The sequence below is a fragment of the Silene latifolia genome, chromosome 10, assembly GCF_048544455.1.
Source record: "Silene latifolia isolate original U9 population chromosome 10, ASM4854445v1, whole genome shotgun sequence".
In the NCBI taxonomy this organism is placed as follows: Eukaryota; Viridiplantae; Streptophyta; class Magnoliopsida; order Caryophyllales; family Caryophyllaceae; genus Silene; species Silene latifolia.
In genome coordinates, this window is record NC_133535.1 from 122202996 (window position 1) to 122222280 (window position 19285).

A 19285-nucleotide genomic window follows, 5' to 3' on the forward strand; every position below is an offset into this window, starting at 1 on the left:
GTGCTCGTTTTCGCGGTTTTTTAAAAGGGAATTAGGGTTTGCGGTTTTTCGATCAAAATCCGCCTTTGTTGCTTGTTATTTGAAGTTTAATTGCTTATTGTAGGATAATCATCATCAAGTAAGTTTTCTTTCACACTCTTTGCAATTTCTCTTCATTTATTTCGAATTTCATGAGGTGAATTTGAATTAGGGTTCGAAAATCCATGCCTAGTCGATTTTGTTTCGATTTAATTGTGTTTATATGCCCTTAATTAGCTTGTTGATGATCTTATCCCTATTCCTCACTGTTTCTACATGTTTAATTCGAATGCGCACAAGATTTCCGCGATTAGGGTTCCTGTAAGTCGAAATTTGTCGACTGTCAGACGGTCTTATGTTGCCTTGCTGTGCTTAACTTCAGTCCATGCTTCCTTGCTACTGTTGTTAACCGTTTCCCGTCCCCTGTCGTTTTTACATGCTATAAACTGCTGGAATTCTTGTTCTGTGAGTCGACTTATTCGACTGTTAGGAGTCCTACACGCTCCCATATGTGGTTTTCATGCTGTGTTAGTCCCTTTAGCAGTCATTATTTTATCATATTACCACCACTCACATGCTGCTTTTCGATTTCTTTTGAGGAATTATTGGGTTTTGCTTGCTGGTAGTCGAATATTTTTCGACTAATAGGGCCATTATTTGTTGTCACATGTTGGTTAGCGGGTTGTTTTAACCACGGTTAGCAGCATCTTCTCTTATTCGTGCCCTTTGATACTTTGCAGGATGGACGCGAGTTCTTTGCCCTCTACTAGTACGTCCTCCAGCCCGTCCGCGAGCGAGTCAGTGGTCCCTGCTGTCATCACTACTTCTGCCCTGGTTACCACCATAGTTCTAGCTGCTGTCTCCGCCTCTACCAGACCTTTGTCCATGCTGGAACGAGGATTCATCCCTCGTTTTCCGTCTCCTGGCATGGCACCACCGAGGCCACATCAGCAGGCTAGCCAGTTAGCCATCACCTCCAGGCCCATCGGGGGCTACGGCTACAGCTACAGCTACAGCTACAGGAGAGGGCGACCTCACACCTTTACAGCGGATGCCCACGGTACGTTTTACTTCCGCGGCTCACCGGACTCGGTTAGCCGCTTTACTTCGTTGCCCCCTATCCTCCACCCGTTTCCTTGCACGGACCGACCTAGAGACCTTAGGAATTTATGAGGAGGTATGTAGTTTGTTGAACGGGACGGGTATGTCGGGTCTGATCACCATGCAGGAAGCTACTATTCGTACCCCTACGTACGAGTTTTTTAGCTCCTATTCCTTTGACACCGACTCTTATGATGCTGACCACTCCAGCTCTTGCATTCACTTTCGACTCCGCAACGAGTCACACCACTGGACTTTGGCCAGGTTTGGGCAGGTTTTAGGCCTAGTTAGCGACGGCCCTACCACCTTACCTTCACCCCTCCTTCTTCTTCTAGGAAGAGGAAGCGGGAGGCCGGAGCATCTTCTAGCTCTCAGGCTCAGACTCAGGCCCAGGCTGGACCGACCCCCACGCCTACGCCTACACCCACACAGACTTCTACCCTTCCTCCACTTGACCCTCCTTCTGGTTCGGCTTTGCCGGCCAATTTTGTTTGCCCTCCTGTTTTAGGGGCGCCCGAGGTCATGGACCAAGGGCGTCGTGATCCCCTGCTTTTGGATATGTGCAGGTACATTACTGAGATGCGATGGGATATGGCTTTGGCCGTATTCCCGCTTTACGAGTACCATATCCGAGCCGGCCGACCGATTCCAGAGGGGTGGCCGCATCCCTCCTTCTACCGATACCCAGCGGACGGGTACCCTCCACTTCCTTCTGACACGGAGGAGGAGGAGGAGGAGGAGACAGCGGTAGCACGAGAGGTGCGGTTGCGGGCTGAGCAGGCGGCACAGCGAGCTGCCAGAGAGGAGGAGAGGGATCCCCCGTTTACACCGACTGGGGAGGACTTGGTTGGAGGTGACGACTAGAGGTCCCCCCTTGTTTGTTGCTGGTTTGGGGAGACCGTTTTGTTGAGTCAGAGTACCTGGGAGACGGCGGTGCCGACGACGAGTAGCTACTGGTCTACTCACTTCCCCAGTTTTCTGGCTGGTTTGGGGAAGTTCGTGTTTTGTATGTTCTCTTACTCTTTTTATTTCGTCTCCTTTATTTTTCTTTTATTGGTTGTAAACCCCCATCCCCCTTTTTTCTGCTGGTGTATGCTGGAGGACAACGAGGGCGTTGTCCGTTTTGGTTTGGGGAGGGTATTGCATCCTTTTGAGTCTGCATCTGCATTTGTTTTGCATTCACGTTTAATTTTTCAGTTTGCATTTGTTGTTTATTTCCAAAAATTCAAAAAATCCAAAAAAATAGAAAATTCCAAAAATTCAAAAAAATTTCACGTTTATTTTTGCATTTAGGTTGAGTCGGAACGGTAGATTTCCATGATGACAATGCACTATAACTTGTCAAATTACTTGAGCCTTGCACCTTATTGATGGTTTTTAGCCTTGTCATACGCATGATCTACGAATTTCTGTTCAAATAATAGCTGACTGTCTAGACTTGACCTATAAACTGGCAAACTACTTAAAAATTCTGAGTTTCTAGAGCCATAACTGGTGCCATTCATGACCAGTTCATTAGGAATTTTGAGAGTAGTACTCCTTGCATGGCATGTTCATCTCATTTGCACATTTATGACATTCAATTTCTCGTCAAATGCACATATTCGGGTTTGTGGTTGGTGTCACATGCAGGGAGGGTCTTGCAAATTCCCCTTTCTTTACATCTTTCACCCATTTAGCTCCACATTGACCAAAACTTGCCTTTTTGACCCATTAGCTACATTCCAAACTAAGCCTGCCTAGTCAAGCTAGTTAGTCTGTCCTCTTGTGGTATGTTTTCCATTGCAGTTTGGTCTGTCATCTCGTTTGGAGTTGGTGTTTGTATTAAGGAAGGAGGAAAGAAAAAAAAAAGGGTATTGAAAAAGAAAAAAAAGAAAAAGAAAAAAAATGAATGAAAAACAGGAAAAAAAGAGAGCTGGAACGAAATAAAAAAGAAAAAAATTCGTTGAGAAAACAGTTGTACAATCGAAAAAGGTTGTTTGTTCCAGTTAGTATTTTCAGACGGTGTTTAAAAAAGGGAACTTTGTGACCGTCTGACTCCTCCACTCTTATTCTATATTTTTTTGAGGAGATTGTGCTTTGAGTCTAGTGAGTTTTGTGCCAAGTGAAGGGCACTAGTACTTAGTTTTTCAGTCAGTTTGAGATCCGGATGGTTTATTATGGTCCTGTTAGGAACTAGCTTGACGCTTTTACCTCCACATTTCCATAACTTGTTTTGCCTTTTCTCACCTGAACCTCACTATTCCCATATTATTTGCATACCCTCGGCTGTGACGGACATTATTGGTTGGAGTGTGTGCATTAGTACTTGAATTGTCTTTCATTTTTGTTGCATGCATGCTATGTAGGTCGCAGTTAGGTGAGTGACTGTCTTTTCTTCTCTCTTCTACATATTACATTTGCCCTTTGCTTCATGAGAGAAGAGTGACCACGTGAGAGTCCGGTTTCGTTGGTCTTGCAAGGTCGATAGGTCAGCTTTATTTCTGAACAGCTTATAATTCGTTTGCGTATTGACTGCTTGGCTTTAACTGTTGATTCTCGTTGCATTAAACTGGTTCAAGTAGACAAGTTGAGCTAGCTCTGAGTTATCATTTCCGTTCCATTAGTTTAGTTTCGAGTTTACTCGAGGGCGAGTAAAGGTTTGGTTTGGGGAGATTTGATACGTGCCTAATGTATAGTCTTTTTGGCCTATTTCAGCACGTACTTCTATGCTTTTCTATACTATTTTTATGGTATTTTGCCCCGAATTGGCTACTTTGGTGTATTTTGTCCTTTTTGTAGGAATGATCGCGAAAGTAGTGGAACCATATTCTTTTCCGTCCTTTTTGCATGCATTTAGAGGAGACGGAGTTGTCCCAGAGTAGAGTACCGCACTTGAAAGCATCATGGCACGCACTACGAGGCACTTGGGTGAAGACGTGAGCTGAATTGAAGATACAAGTGCTCGATCGAGTTGTTTGCTGGTCGATCGAGTGGTTTCTAGACTCCCTGATGCTCGATCGAGCTACCCTTCAGTCGATCGAGTAAGCTGCATTTGACCAAGCCCTCGATCGAGTAAGCAGTTGGTCGATCGAGGAGTTTCTGCTGAGATATTGGTCGATCGAGTGGTTTAACCCACTCGATCGAGAGGCTTCCGACATTATGGGCTTTAATTAGTCCATGTTTTACTTTTCCGCATAAACTCTTAAGTTGTTTGGCTATATAACCTATGTTTTACTAGGTTATTAGGGATCTCTTTTTACCTATCTTTTTACTATCCTTCACGGTAGAACATTGTTACGTTGCTTAAACCTTCGATTTGCTACTCTTGTTTCCGGAATTTCTTCATTGGATTTCGTGTCTTTACGCCGGAATTTGCTTGGATTGTAATTCCTTCTTTCTCCTTATTAATAAGAATTACTTGTTGCTTTAATTTCTTGTATTTGTTATCTTTTCTCCTTGCCCTAATTTCCGTCATTGCATTTTAGTATTATTTCATTATGTCTTCTGCTGGAAATTTATATGCTGTTAGTTTAACAATCGACATGAGTAGCTAAACTCCCTTCATGTTGGGATTAGGGAATCATGTAGAATAATGACGACGTAGTGAATGAATTGGACGAATTGATTAAGAGACTCTATCACTATAGCAATTTAACTGTAATTCCCGACCTAGTTGAGTGCACGCTTCTATGTCACCCATTAAATCGCTACAATTAATCCTGGATCGAAAGATTGGACTAAATAGGCCTGCGATAAACAGTAGACTACCCTAATGAGGACGAAAGTTAAGTTAGTGGTATTTTAGGGTGGGAAGTGGACCGAAAGGACCTTCTAATATCCGTCTCGCATTAGTTCGTCTGAGTCATTTACTGCTAAGTTGTTGAACTACCGTAGTGAACCGAATTCCCGACATGTCCCCCTCTTATTGATAGTTTTAATTCACTTTCCCTTTTTATCGCCCTCTCGCTTTATTTCTCTTTCCTTTCAACTCCGTAGTTTAAAAACCAAAAATTCAATCAACACCAATTGTTACCATAGGATTAGAAATAGATAGCTGTAGTTGTATTACCTCCCTGTGGATTCGATACTCGACTGCCTCTACTACATTTTAGTTGAGACCGTTAGGTTTTATTTTTGACAGGTACGCGACAGACGTGTCAATACCTGAGGAAAATATATATGAAAATCACCAAAAGTCTAACCCACAAACATCATAAAATGAATGTTTACTAGCAAAAATCAAGGAATAAAGCAGAAATTAAAAATGAAGGAGAAATCAAAAAGAAGAAAGTGAGGTAGCACAACATAGAAATTTCACAAGTTTAGCAAAAAATGAGCATATATTGCATCTTTAGCCATAAAACTAAAAGTCGTGAACCCAAACACTTGAAACTGAAGTAACACAAACAACATTAATCCATCTTAAATTCATAAAATTTGGAAGAAGATTCAAACCATAATGGATATTGTGGGTGGACTAAATTACCGAGTCAAATTAGTTATAGTTGAAAGACTTATTGATATGCCGCAAATAAATTAAACAATTCTATAACATTCCAAAGACAAAATATTCTGAGTCTTGTGAATCCTTAGCAATTAAAAACTTTGCACTATATGTAAACTATATATGAACAACATAATTTCTAGTGAAAAAAAGTGGTGATAATTATCAACCGAAGTGGCTTTTGTCCTGCTTTGTCAGTCAGAGTTTCTCCGGCAGCAGTGATTACTACCTGCAGGATCAATTTCTCTAAAGAAGAGGTCAATTAAGATGTTAACCTGAATAAGAGCATATATTACAATCTCAATGCTAGGTAATACCGCTGAAATGGGGAAAATGAAGAGGTCACATGTTAGTATCTTCGTGAAAAGGAAGGAATATATACCATTTCGCGCACTTCTGAAATTAATCATCTATAATCGAACAATAGTATACAAAGAAGCGTCATGTCCACCAAACAATATGATCATTAAATAAGGAGGCCATATATTGAGCGAGATTACCTGACAAGAAAGACGTTAAAAGACTACAATGTACAAACTTCTACCATGTTTGAGCTTCTAAATCAGCTCAGCATATTAGCATACTACCTCCAAGACTCCAAGACTACAATGTAAAAATTTCCAAGTATAAGAATAATGCGAGACGGTAAAAAAAGTACAAATATCAAACGAAACCTAAAATTCAACAAGGCACCAGAGATTTTAAAATCAAAATAGGCGAAACAATTACGGTTAGAAAGAATACCTCTAGATCTGAATCCCTTCATGGATACTCTGAAAGATGAGATCCTTATGAAATCAAACAAAACCCTAAAATTTAATAGGGTAATTGATAGTGTAAAATGAATAATTGATAAAGGGGAGAGTGATGTCGATGGTGAGATAAAGAAGGGTTAGTCAAACAACAGTAAAATGGGAAATAAAATAGATGTGCAATTATTAAGATTTTGTGTTGACAAATAAATCGAGTAGGTTGGTATTTCATACCTAACAATCGAAGTAATAAGGCGAAAATCAAACCAAAAAATCAATTTCTTCCTCTCGTATTTTTAAAACCCTAGGTTTTCTAAAAGACGATTATGAGTGATTTTGGTAGTTTTGGGTTGGAAAATGGGTTATAAGTATGTAAATTGAGTTAGGGAGAATTTTTGAGTGTTTTGGGGGTGATTTGGTGGGTTTTGACTGAGTATTGTGTGAGAGGTTTTGTTTTTGAGTGTGAGAGAGATGAAGATGCGAAGGTTGAAGATGAATAAAGAATAGAAAGGGAAAGAAACATAAGGGATCCGGTTTGTCCCACAATGAAAATATTTTGGTGCGAAGGTAATAACAAGGGTTATATGTAAAAAAAACTGTTGTTAAAATTAATAACAACGGTTATATGTAAAAAACCGTTGTTAAAAGTAATAACAACGGTTATATGTAAAAAATCGTTGGTAAAAGTAATAACAACGGTTATATGCAAAAAAAAACCGTTGTTAAAAGTAATAACAAGGCTTTTAATTAAATAACCGTTATAACTTTTCAACTATTAACAACGGTTCTAAAATGAAACCCGTTGTGATTACTAATAACAACGGTTTTAAAGAAATAACCGTTGTTATTACTTTTCATAGAATTGCGCCAAAATATACTAACCTGATTAACAACGGTATTACATATAATGCGTTAATATGCGTTGTTAATGGGGCGTTGTTATTGCCTATATTTGTAGTAGTGAAAGTGTCTTAAAGTAACCGAATTTCTTGGAGATTTGGTTTGTTTGCTAACAACTACTTTTGCAATAAAGTAAAGATCGTAAAAACAATAATATTAAGAAGTTTAGGGAGCAGGTTCACTAGGTCAATTATCCGGGGGTGTATTTTAATCAATTGTAAGGTCAATTAAATTATCTAAAGTCACAAGATTGATTAATTCTATTATGCCCTTTAGATTCAGTTTAACATGCAATCGCTATAATTAAACTTTACCTATCTGATTATCACAACTTATATTAATTTTAACCCAGTCGGTGAAAGTATTAATTCGCTACACTAATTATCAATTCAGGCCTAAATCAAATCATTAGAATAAGAACAATAATCAAACGATAATTATGCAATATTACTAACAATCAATTCATTAACCCCCTTCTAATCAACCTAGATCCCCTTTACCCTGGATGAAAGATTTAGCTACTCATGATATTAAGATTAACAACAACAATAATAATTGAAAACATGATTAAAGATATATAACAAGGGCAAAGAGACAATAACATAAACTAGATTGAATAATTAATGAAGAAGATTAAAGTACCATAACAAATTAATGAAGAATGGATTATAGATCTCAAACGTATGCTAGCCGACTAAACTTAAGAGTATTTAGGAGTTATGAAAGTAATAAAAAGCGTAGCCTAATAATTCTTCCAAGTTTAGAATATATAATACAAATAAAATGTGTTTTAGGAAATATCGGAAAAAAGGATCCTCGATCGAGCATGTAGATACTCGATCGAGTACACACCACTCGATCGAGTACAAGCTAACTCGATCGAGTACACAGCACTTCTCAGCTTCTCTCCGTGTAATCTTCATTTCTTATCTTGAATCCTTCTAGTTTCTCGTGCCATGCCACGTGTATTCCACTATGCCATATCCGCAGTGCTCAACTTTACTCGTTTCACCTCATAAATGCGTCATTCCTGCATTTTAACACAAAGTAGCGGCAGTATCGACATTCTAATATAAAAGACATATAAATGACATATTTAGCACAGAAACTGTATCAAAACCAACTGAAAAGGAGTTATAAAAGTATATATAAAAATGATACATCAGGGAGCATGCTTGTACACATCTTAACCTGACCATAAGTAATTCCTACATATGCTTTCAACCTTATTAATAACTCCCTTGGGTAAGAAGAAGATCCTATCCCAGTAACTCTGCATCTGAGTAAGCATTTGTTTGACTAGAACAAGTCTACCAGCATAATTGAGATGCTTGGTACCCCATCCTCTAATTTTAGCCACTATTTTATCCACCAGTTTACTACACTCAGCATTAGAAAGTCTTTTATAAGAGATAGAGATACTTAGATATCTAAAAGAGAAGGTCCCTCTCTGAAACCCAGATATCCTACTGATCTGAGCAGCTATGTCAGAACTCACTCCATTCAGGTATAAATCATATTTGTCATTATTAATCTTCAATCCCAAAGCTTTAGAGAAGAACATGAAAGCTCTCATCAGAATCTTGATAGAAGAAAAATTTCCTTTGCAAAAGAGCAACAAGTTATCAGCAAATGCTAAGTGACTTAGTTTCATGGCCCTGTACAAGGGATGGAATCTGAAGTTATGTCTGTTAGTAACCACACTTAGGATTCTAGTCAGGCATTCTAAGCAAATGGTAAAGAGCCAGGGGGACATAAAATCCCCTTGCCTCAAACCTCTTTTTCCTTTAAAGTATCCAAAATTGGATCCATTCAAAGAAATAGTATAAGAAGCTGTAGTAACACAATGAAGAATCCAAGTCATCATTTGAGAAGGAAACCTAAGAGCCTCCAACATATCACCCACAAATTCCCACTCTATTGCATCATAAGCTTTCCTCATGTCGACTTTCATCATTACTCTCGGAGAACAACTTTTTCCTAATGTATAACCTTATCAAATCTTGACAAATAAGAATATTGTCCACAATCTCCCTATCTCTAATGAAAGCACTCTGATTCTTACTGATGATCTTGACAAATAAGAATCAACAATTTAACATGTCGTTTGTAAATTCTAATATATATTGTTAATTTTCAAGGTAATTACACCATATTGTGAAGATATTTCTCTTGGCTTATTTGTCTTTTATTTTTATTTTTACGTAGTAGGTTATTAATTTTTTATGGTATTAGCTTTTTAGTGTATAATCTACGCCATCATGCAATAATTAGTGAGTATATAGTTTTATATAGGTTTTATGAGTTGTTTCATCTTATTTATTTTTCCCTTTATTATTTATTTTTATGATTTCTAATTTGCTGCCATTTGATTTTGTTTTGCAGGAATATGCCTAATTGACATATAAATCATGAATCCAGTTGAACATACACAAAAACAATTGGACTTAATTATCATTATTGGTTATAGAGAAGTACTTTTAATTTTGATTTTGTTATATTTTTTCATTTGTGAATCAATGATCTCATTGTTTATTGTTTAATAATGTATTATTCCGTTTTTTCTTGGTAGTCTTTAACACTCATAGCTTTTTTTCCTGTGAAAAGTCGTATAAGGTTGGTTTGGTAATGTTTTTTCATGATTATTGTAATTTGGTGAATAGTGGATTAATTATATATACTCCTTTTTTTACTCTTAACATAACTCGCTGCTAATGCAATCTCTCAATAAATTAGTCATTCATGACTTTTAGGGCTTTATTGAGGAAATTAATTAAAGGTGTTCCGGGTGTAATTCCAGAGCAAGTATAGTTACCACCCGTGGCTTGTTGAACGATGTCTTGAGTTGGATTCTCCTTTGGTCTTAATCGTTCCTCTCGGCCTCTCCTGCAACAATGAACGAACTGAGGGCTTGGCTTTGTGCCAAGCGTACTCACTCCGACGCCCAAGTCAGTAAACTTAAGGGATAAGTTGTTATTTGACTGAATGTATATTGTAGAGAGATGAGGAAGATATTACCAGATGAATAGTATATCTAGGTTTAGTTGTGGATTAGTTGGATCCTTTCCTCAATGAAGGTTGAGGAGTATTTATAGGCTTTCACCTTTTGTCACGTAGTGGCCAAGTGGCCAAGTGGCTAGCAGGTGGAAAGACTGATCTACCCCTCGGCCGAGGGACCTATGGCAGGCCGGCGGGCCCTGTTGACTCACCGCCGAGGGGTCTTGGATGTGAGTACGCGGGTATGTGCCCCGGCTGGCAAGTTGCCATGCCGAGACCCAGGTTGACAGGCCGATGGGCTGCATCGGCTAGGCTATCTAAGTCGTTGACTTGCTGTGGATATCCTTGACCTTGCTCAATATGTTGACTTGGTCAGCGGTGCAGAATATGCCCCATCAATTTGCCCCCAGCGTAGTCTATGCCGTGGTATGGGCTCCGATGTACGTTTGAGCGTATATTCTGCGTAAGTATTTTGCGGAAAATTTCTGCATCGGCTTCTTCTGCGGCGGCTTCTTTTACCTCGGCCTGGTCTTTCTTAGGCCGTACCATATCCCCCCTCCATATGGATGTGTAAAGGGCATCCGATGTGGAAAAGAAAGGGACGCTGGCCGAGACCAGGATTGAGTGTGCCGGTTGTTTTTGATTGCCCCCGGCCGGCGCTACTTAGCTTGGTTGACCATGTGGCCGGCGGAGAACAGATGCTTGGGAATTTGTTGAGGAAGGTGAATAGGCAAGGAGATATGAATAGGCGTGTTGAAGACGCTTGGTCACTGTTGCATTGATTGACGTCTAACTGTTGCAACGATTGACATCCCGTGGTTGCATGTCCGACACGTGTCTGCACGCTGATTGGTTGACGCTTCATGGGTCATTCTCGATTGGTCCTTCTTCATGGGCTTTTCCCTATAAATAGGGCAGTTACTCCGTGAAATTGGTCACCAATTTCGTTCTCCAAAATTTTTCCTCTAAACTTTCAAGGGTTTCATTGTCTTCTAATTTTCAGAGTTGTTACTCCGGCGGGTGTTTTTCTTCAAGGTAAACAAACAAACTTTCCAACTTCTTTAACTTTGTAAATCTTTATTGTAAGCATGTCTTCTGCTGATGCTGGGCCTAGTAAACCGGCGCCGGGGGGTTCCCCGTCGCGTCTTGATGAGGAGGAGAAGTTGGACGCCCTCCTGATAAAGCCTGGGGCCCTAAGTCTCCTTCTCCCGAAGTCGATCCTCGATTTTGGAGGAATGGGAGGATGACTCGATGTCGATGACGACGCAGACGATTTTGGCGATGATGTTGAAGAGGCTCGTCCCAAAGAGGTGAGGCGGTACGTTATGGATCACGGTGAGGTCTGCAAGTTACGCGTTGACCGAGCTTGGACACATAAGTTTGCCGTTGTTCGGTGAGAAATTTTTCGAGGGCCACTTCTTCTTTGGCAGGGGATACAAGATTGTTATCCCCGAGGAGGGTCAGGCCGTCTGTTGCCCTCCGCCGGGCCATACCGGCGTATACATGCGACATTTGGAGTATGGGCTCCGGTTTCCTTTGAATGAGCACGTCATGGCTATCATCAAAGCTATGAACGTCGCTGTGGCCCAACCGCATCCGTTGGCCATGAGGACGATAGTCGGCTTTGTGTGGCTTTGTCTCTTCAAAGGGGAGGCCCCGACGGTAAATTTATTCCGCCGGCTTCATTATCTCCACCACAATCTCTCGGCCGCGTCGGTTGGTACAGTGTGCACACGGAGAAAGGTTATGTCTCTGTTGACAAACTTACTTCTTGCAAAGACTGGAGAGATCGGTGGGTGTATGTTAAGGTGCTTGGATGACTATCCGCCGCCCCTCTCCTTTCAAAGACCAAGTGAATTTGCGGTGTGAGACTAAGGCGGAGCATGACGGATGGGTCGGCGGAAGAAGCTTAAAATGGATGCCAGCAAGGTCCTTCTTAAGGATGACGAGAAGGCGCGATGAGGCTTTTGAGGTGGACAAGAGTGGGCTGCCGAAAAGATGGATCCCCCAACGCGAGATCATTCTTCGGGATGAGCCACTTTGCCATGTCGGCCTCATACCGGCCCTAGCGCAGGGTGAGTGGGGTCGGTGTGAGGCCCATCACCGTCCTCATTGTCTCGAACTTTGATTTATTTCTTCTACTTAACTCTTGCTTTGTCTCTTTCGCAGGCCACTTTGGACCGGACCTGTCCGAGGATATCCTCCGAAGAATGGGGCTGCACAAAGATAAAACTGTTGCCAACTTGCATCCCAAGGCCCTAGCCCATGACCGCAGGACGTCGCCGAATGATCTTATGGATCAGCAGCTGAAAAGCTTGAATGTGGTGGAGGCCCAGGCGAGGGTTGTAAGTAACATGCCGCGCCGCACGCGAAAAACAAAGCCTTCGGCGGTGATGGCGTCGACATCGGCTCCGCCTTCCATCCCCCCTGTTCGGAAGGAGACGGTGGAGATCGTTTACATCTCCAATGGGGATGACTCCGATGAGGAGGAGGGGTCGCCCCTTGTCCGTAAAAGAAAGCAAACAGCCTTTACCGCTGCCGTTGCTTCTGCTGCTGACGAGGAAATGCGCCCTTCGGCCAAGAAGGCCAAGCACGGTATTGATCTACCTTGTGGCTCAGACTTAGCCGGTTCCTTAGGCGCTGCCGGTGACAGGCTCTCCGGCATGTCTGTGTATGTTGATACTGATGCTTACTTTAAATTTTGTAGATCGGCCCGCGATCGTCCGCCGCTCTTGTTGGGCGCAAGTGGAGGGGAATTGCATGCGGCCGGTGATCAAGACGTCAACGCGAACTCTTCGTCCCGAAGGCTTCCCTCTCCCGCTACAAAGCCGGTGATCAAAATGTCACCACTTGTCTCTTCATCCCGAAGGTTTCCCTCTCCCGCTACTGGCCCGGTGATCAAAATGTCACCACTGTTTCCTCATCCCAGAAGGTTTCCGTCTCCCGACTTATAGAGGAAGGCACGGAGGCGATCAAGGAGGCGGCAAGGTGGAACGATCTTCACCGGTGCCGTATCGTAGAGCAGGAGAAAACCGTGGCTCAATCCGCTTTTGAGCTTAATGCCACTAAGAAGGTGGCCGCGAAGGCGAAGCGGATCTTCTCAATGAGCGAGAGGCTTAGGGGAGATGCTTTGAGAAGGCGCTCTCGGTGAAAGAAAACTCGAGCGGACGCTGAAAAGGAGGTCCTTCTTTGAGAGGGCCAAGGCCGAGGCTGCGCGCAGCCAAGTCGCGAAACTGCTGGAGAAGTGTAAACTTGTTCGGATGCACGCCGACCTCTACCTCCAAAGAGAGGAACGAATCCGGGGACCTATTTAAGGCCCGGGCGGAGGTGATTCGGAGCAAAGAGGCCGTCATCGAGCAAAAGGAGAAGGACATTGAGATGCTCCAAACCGTCATGCTCCCTAACATGTGTCTTTGAATTCCGGATTTGGCCGAAGGAGCCGCTAGGGAAGTGATTGGGGAGCTCTTCCCTCTTGATGGTTCCTTTCCGTGGGGCAGATATGACGAGCTGCTTGATGACAAGCTTGAAGCCAAGGAGAAAGCCGTGGCGGAGAAGGCCAAGGAGGCGGTGAGGGCGAAGATAGAGAAGGAGGCGGCCGCGGAGAAGGCAGCTCTTGCTGAGAAGGCTAAAGCGGCCAGGGAGGAAGCCGATCGGGCAAGGGCAGCTGAGGCTGCCGAGGCTAAGGCTGAGGCTGCTGAAGCTGAGGCTGCTAAGGGAACTGCTGGGTTGCCCATCGAAGAAGGCGCCGCTGCCGCTGCTGATGGCGAGCAACAACGAACATAGGGAGATGGTATCTGTAGCCTTTTGTCTTTTAGCTTATCCCTGTAATTTCTTGTAATTCGTTGAACATTTTTAATAAGAGTTTGTTTCTTCTGCCTCCGGCCTGGCCGAGGTCTTTACCTCACTTCTTTTTCTTGCGCTAGTATTTGAGCGTCTCAATTGTACTTTAGCGTCTATGTCTTCGTCTGGGTTGTCTCCTTACGTTATTAATTGAGTGTCTCTTTTGTTTCCGCCTCGGCTTGGCCGAGGCGGTCTAGAGTGCGTATCTCAATCGTGTTAACGCTTCGAGGCATTTTGAACGCCTTGCAGTACCACTGCGCCGGTCGTTACCATCGAGGTGTCTCGCTTCCCCGGTGGTGATTGCCGCTCTTGTCGGTGTGTGACAGTGTGAGCAAGATCGCTTCTTGTTATTGATCGCCGTGGCGTCTACCACTTGGAGTGACTGCGACGGCGTCAAACCTCTTGGGGTGATTGCCGTGGCGTCTACTACTTGGGGTGACTGCAACGGCGCCTATTTCTTCATGGAGATCGCTAGTGGCGTCTACCACTTGGAGTGACTGCGACGGCGTCAAACCTCTTGGGGTGACCGCCGTGGCGTCTACTACTTGGGGTGACTGCGACGGCGCCTATTTCTTCATGGAGATCTGCCGTGGCGTCTACCACTTGGAGTGATCTGCGACGGCGTCAAACCTCTTGGGGTGATCTGCCGTGGCGTCTACTACTTGGGGTGACTGCGACGCGCCTATTTCTTCAAGGAGATCGCCGCTCTTGTCGGTATGACAAAGTGTGAGCCGACATCTCGCTCGATAAAGACTACCGCTCTTGTCGGTATGACAGTGTGAGCCGGCGTCTGCTTACTGATAAAGACTACCGCTCTTGTCGGTATGACAGTGTGAGCTGGCGTCTGCTGCTTCCTAGTGACTAGGGGGAAAATGAACATTTTGATGGAAGACTTGGACGATTTTTCATTAGGTAAAAACATGCGTCGGGGTGCCCACAGCTGTTTTGGACACCTCCGCCGCTACATAGAGTATTCCCGAGATTACCAGCGTCCTAATGGCCTATCAAAGGCACACCGTCCTAGTTATATCCATGAGGTCGCCCTCCTGTTGTAAGGATAGACTTTTCCCTTTCTCTGATTTCTTTGCCACTTTGAGGGATTGCATGTTGCATCCTCTGGCGGCTATCTGGACGTTGACCACCTCGTCATTCTCGTCTTTGGAGACGAGCTTATGCGCTTCCCCCCTGTCCGAGACATACATCAGTGTTAGGGCCCGGATGGACATCACTGCGTCAGCCTCACTCAGGGTGACTCGGCCTATGAGAACGTTGTAGGCGGACGAGCCGTCGATGACCACGAACTCAGCTAGTACATTTTTAGGCGCATTCTTTTCGCCGAACGTCACCGGGAGTCTGATTGACCCCAGTGGTACCAGGCCGGCCCCAGAGAAGCTGTATAGTGGGTGGGTGCAGGGGCTTAAGTCCTTGACCTTCAGGCCGAGACTGAGGAAGCACTCCCTGAACATGATGTTCGTGTATGCGCCTGTGTCAATCAGGCACCTCTTGACCAGGTGGTTGGATATGTCCAAATTGACTACAAGTGGGTCGCTGTGAGGAGCGATGATTCCTTCGTAGTCCTTCCTTCCAATAGTCATGTTTGGGATGTTGGAAGAGGGAAGCGCTGAGTTGGGCACAAAGTTGATGGCTTGATACAGCTCGTTCAGGTGTCGTTTGTGCCCATGAGCAGACCCTCCGTTTTCGTTGCCCCCGATGACAACATGGATCACTCCTATCCGTTCGAAGACGGACTTCTTCTCTGAACTGCCGGCGTCAGTCTTTTGGCCTTTGGCAACGTACTTGCCGAGGCTTCCCTTCCGGATCAGCTCTTCAATGGCATTCTTCAGATGCCGGCAGTCGTTGGTTAAATGGCCGGTGTGGCCGTGGTACTCACGATCGGCTCGTGTCACCGTCACTTTTTGGCTTGGGGGGTCTCTCCCACTTCTGGCCCTCGTTTTTGCTCAGGGCGAAGACCTCGGCGGCTGATACGACGAGAGGGGTTTTATCGTTATACCGCCTCTGGTGGTACGTTCCCGAACTCCACCCGGCGCTCGTCGAGTCCTGTTTCCTGGCAGACTTTTCTGACCGTGACCTATTATTCTCACGGCGTCTGTCATCGGAACGTGACCCGTTGTGGTCACGGCGTCTTTCATCCGGGTTGTCCTCCCGGCGGCTCTTCTTTTCTGAGTGCTCGGCCTCGCTGGGGCCTACCCAGGTCTTGTGATAGTCTTCTACCTTGATGGCCTGGTCGGCCATCTTTCTAGCGGCGTCCAAGTTCAGTCCTCCGCACTTGATGAGCTCATTTTTTAAGTCTCCCCTTGGGAGGCCCTTCATCAGCGCGAAGGCCGCCAGTTCGGGATTAATTTCCCGAATCTGCTGGACCTTTCCATCGAACCTCTTCACATAGCTTCGTAGAGACTCGCCCCCCTCCTGTTTGATAGTTAGGAGGTCCGATGTCTCCACGGCCCTTCTCTTGTTGCAAGAGTACTGGGCTAGAAAGGCGTCTCTTAGGTCGGCGTAATAGTATACCGAGCCGTCGGGAAGCCCCTTGTACCAACTTTGAGCCATCCCATGCAAAGTTGTTGGGAAAACTCGGCACCAGACCTCATCGGGCTGCTCCCATACCGACATGTAAGACTCGAAAGCCTCGGCGTGGTCGGATCACTATCTCCTTTGTATGATAGGGGTGGCAACTTGAGCTTAGTTGGCACCTGGACTTCTAGGACGTAGGCGTTGAGGGGCTGTCTGACCTTGTGTCGAACGACACGCGGCGATCGGCTCCTCGCATTCCTAATCCGGCTCCTCTCCTCGTAGCGGGAAGGACTTCTTCTCCGACTCGGACTTCTTCTCCAACTCTGCCGAGTCGGACTCCTCCTCTGTTCCTTTGGGGTAAGCCTCGTTCGTGTTGCGGGGACGCTGTCCTCCCATGAGTGCGGGAAGGACTTAGGTCTACCACGCCCACTTTGGGCTCCCCGCGACTTGGCTGGGTCGGCTTCTCCCGTGCTCCGTTCAAATTTCTCGAGTCACGTTTTGGGCCCCGGTCTCTGGCGTTTTCCGCCGCTCTTGTCGGCGTGACGGTGTGAGCAAAGCGTGTTACTAATTAGGTCCAGGACCATTTTCAGTTTTGCTATGTCAACCACGTGTCCCATGATGGTGACCTGGTTGGCTGGCAGCGGCGTGTCCGGCATTATTGGCATCCCGAACTCCGGTTGGATTACTCCGCCGGTGGAGGGCCGCACGACTCGCAAATGTTGAAAGTATCATCGTGGTAGAATGCGGTTTCGTCGGTCACGATCGCGTCTTTGTTGTTTTGACATCTTAGCTTTTTGGGTGGGTTTTTGTTGTTTTTTTTTTGTTGTTTGGGAATGAATGTGACTAGCTTCTAGTGTCTTTCCCCACAGACGGCGCCAATTGTTCCGGGTGTAATTCCAGAGCAAGTATAGTTACCACCCGTGGCTTGTTGAACGATGTCTTGAGTTGGATTCTCCTTTGGTCTTAATCGTTCCTCTCGGCCTCTCCTGCAACAATGAACGAACTGAGGGCTTGGCTTTGTGCCAAGCGTACTCACTCCGACGCCCAAGTCAGTAAACTTAAGGGATAAGTTGTTATTTGACTGAATGTATATTGTAGAGAGATGAGGAAGATATTACCAGATGAATAGTATATCTAGGTTTAGTTGTGGATTAGTTGGATCCTTTCCTCAATGAAGGTTGAGGAGTATTTATAGGCTTTCACCTTTTGTCACGTAGTGGCCAAGTGGCCAAGTGGCTAGCAGGTGGAAAGACTGATCTACCCCTCGGCCGAGGGACCTATGGCAGGCCGGCGGGCCCTGTTGACTCACCGCCGAGGGGTCTTGGATGTGAGTACGCGGGTATGTGCCCCGACTGGCAAGTTGCCATGCCGAGACCCAGGTTGACAGGCCGATGGGCTGCATCGGCTAGGCTATCTAAGTCGTTGACTTGCTGTGGATATCCTTGACCTTGCTCAATATGTTGACTTGGTCAGCGGTGCAGAATATGCCCCATCAAAAGGGGTAATGAATTCTTTGATAATAGGTTTGACATAAGAGTAATGATTACTAAGGAAATGTTTTACTCCCTTAATCATTAGTCGGGGGGGAAGGTAGGTAATATTACTAATATATTACCCCTTCATGGAGGTAATAGATTCGGGAGGTGAATAGTTACTCTCATACCAAACATGAAAAATGCACCTTACATATCATTCTCCTACTCATTCTCCCTCTTTTACCCTCAATCCAAGCAAACCCTTAATGTTAAATTAGTCGTTCATGACAATAACTACTCCGATGATGTTACGTTCTCTGTAGCAATCACAAGCAATGCGTACTATCGAGTTTGGTACAATCTCATATTTGGTGTTATATTATAATAGTGAGTGACTAATAACACAAAACAAAATAAACACACCCTTAAATTTACAGTAATACTAATTTGGTTGATGAATTATATACAAATCTGGTTACAGTTAGGATTTAGAAGTATAATGTATAATATTGCCAAGTTCCAATTCTTATCTTTTACGGGAGTTTCTTTTGAAATTTTACTTTACATCAATTTCTTTATATTATAATATGAAATTTTAGTTTATAATAACTGAGATTATATTTTTAATAAAACTAAACCGTCGAATTCTATCCATATCAAAAGATTTATGTAACAAAAATATAACACTCCTTGCTAATTTAGTACAAATACTATCTTACAACCAGTTGTATATTAGCATTGTACAACCGCCTTAAAGTTGTTGAGTTCTTTACACAAAGTTGTCGAGCTATTTTATAAGTTATTGAGCTAATTTAAAAAGTAATTGAGTTTAATAATTATTCCTCCGCTCAATAACTTTGTATTATAACTCGACAATTTTGTTAGTAAAGCTCGACAACTTTATAACAAAACTCGACAACATTGAAAAGGTTGTACATAAACTACATACAACCAGTTGTATAATCTACTAATTGCTAATTTAGACTCCTCTCCATGTTTAGAACACGTAAAATATAGTGTGATAATTACGGTTGAAAATTGATGTTTAACTCACACTAAGTATGAATGATCACAATTTCCAAATACAAAGTACTACTCAAATATTTCACCGATAGTATGTTATGAGACAAATTGAATTGCATTAGAGGGAGTATAGTATTTTGATTGGATTAGAGGGAGTATAATAT